The sequence below is a fragment of the Coptis chinensis genome, chromosome 2 (genome assembly GCF_015680905.1).
Source record: "Coptis chinensis isolate HL-2020 chromosome 2, ASM1568090v1, whole genome shotgun sequence".
In the NCBI taxonomy this organism is placed as follows: Eukaryota; Viridiplantae; Streptophyta; class Magnoliopsida; order Ranunculales; family Ranunculaceae; genus Coptis; species Coptis chinensis.
Window position 1 is genome coordinate 17,469,556 of NC_141457.1, and position 2,030 is coordinate 17,471,585.

General features: G+C 38.1%; 1 non-coding gene across 1 annotated transcript; it reads left to right on the forward strand.

Annotated features, from left to right (window-relative positions):
* The first annotated feature begins 388 nt into the window (after window positions 1–388).
* Window positions 389–494, forward strand: LOC147515160 (small nucleolar RNA R71). The gene has a single exon (XR_015214613.1). It is a non-coding gene; the product is annotated as a small nucleolar RNA R71 (small nucleolar RNA).
* Window positions 495–2,030: the final 1,536 nt, after the last annotated feature.

Genomic DNA, 2,030 nt, shown 5'->3' on the forward strand with positions numbered 1-2,030 from the left:
AAGCAAGGGACAAGTGGTATCTATATGATTTAGGCTTAAACATATATTACATGGTAAGGTATTTAGGTTCATGACAGGTTTAGGAATTTGGTCTTTTTGTTTGGTTATGAGAGCATCTATCTTTCTTGTGAGGGATTCAATTAATGTTTTGATTTTTGGATCGGATTTCACCTTAAAAATATCAGTAGCCTTAGATGTACTAGATTGGGTTATTTTGGAATTGTTTATGTCACCCCAATGGGTACTCTTTTCAACTTGGTTTTCAAGAAAAGTTAAAGCTTCGGTTGCACCTCTATCCAAAAAATTACCATAACTCATGATGTCGAGGGTTACTTTGTATTCTTGGATAAGACACTTGAAGAAACATTGGACAAGAGTGGATTTTTCTAGTTTAAGGTGAGGACATGATTGGAGTAAGTCAAAGAATCTATCCCATGCTTCGGAGAATGTCTCACTCGTACTCTGTTTGAAGAACTACATCTTACTTCTTATCTCTTCTATTTTCTTCGATAGCAAATACTTCTTCATCAAGGAGAACACAACCTTTTTCCCATGTATCAAAAGAATCGAGCTTCTGAGACAGAAGCCATGCGTGACTTTCACCAACTAGAGTGAAAGGAAACACTCGTAACTTTACTTGATTAGCAGTGACGCCCGAATGGTGGGAAGTATTGCATACTTCATGTATCCGACGTAGATGTTCGTACGGTAACTCGTGTTCAAACCCGTGGAAGATGGGTAAGAGATTGAACACGTTCGGCGGAATGCGAAAATCTTTCATGAGCGGTGTGAGTCATATACAAGATGGAGGTCTATCTTGTAACGGTGTGTAAAAGTTGGAGAGAGACTCTTCAACTTGCACGACTTCGTTAGCCATCTTAGAAGTTGGAGGATAGGAAATAGGAGATTGTCTATGACGACGTGTTCTCCTACGTGAGTAAGTTTTATGCTACTTAAACCTAGCTTGTAGTGCCTGAACGCAGTATCATGCACTTTAGCAAGACTAGCAAAACTACCTAAAAATGCGCAAACGATGTAGTGGATGCTCAAACAGTTGAAATTCATTTGTGCAAGTTAGAGTTTTGAAAATCTTTACTTGGTCTATAGATTATTATGCCATGTTCAAGCGAACAGTTGGGCACAAAACTAGGTGGGATCTACTACACGGCTCAGAAGAGTAAGCAATCACTTCACCAAGTGGTGTGCTACTAAGAAACTCACTCACGGTGAATCTGGGGGAGGGGAGTGAGGAAGGTAGTTCGTCCACCGGAATATGGTAACTGATTACTCTAAATCCTCATAGCTATATTTTTGTCCTTTTCTGGATGAGCGTGACTACTTTTGGCTTTAGTTGGTTGATTTTAATTATTTGTTTTGTTGGGCCTCAAGTAACAAACATCGTCCGATTTATCTACATTGGGTAATGACTTCCCAATGGTTGTTATGTGGCTCGGGTTTAGCCTTATGTGCATTAAAGTAAATACAGTGCGGAAGTTAAACACGAAGTCACACAAACATGCTTTTGTAAACACCAAGTATCCTCTGACTGGGAGTTGTAAGGAGGTTTACCTCTCAACCTGTGCGTACATGCTGCTTGAGGTGTAGTCGACGTTGGTTGGCGCGTGATCTGAGAATCAAGCCCAACCGTTCAAGCGTTTTGTTCAGTTACAAATTTTGACTATCTAAACCCATAAGTCAGGTTGAAAATGTGGCACAGCCAATAATTTACAACTTTGCCTTCGTGAGCTTAACTTACACAATGTAAAATAAGAGATTAACTACTTAACTATATATCTATTTAACTATATAACTACTTAACTATATAACTACTTAACAATATAACTACTTAACTATATAACTACTTATCAAGATTAATGAAAAGAACAATGTCAATGATTAGAAATTTAATTGTCAAGTTGATTTGAGGTGCGTGAGCCTATTGTTGCACAAGGTTCCAAGTAGATCAAACTTCTAACCCTTGCTAAGTTATTAAATTTCAACCAAAAGACAAATTACTTTTCACTTTAGGC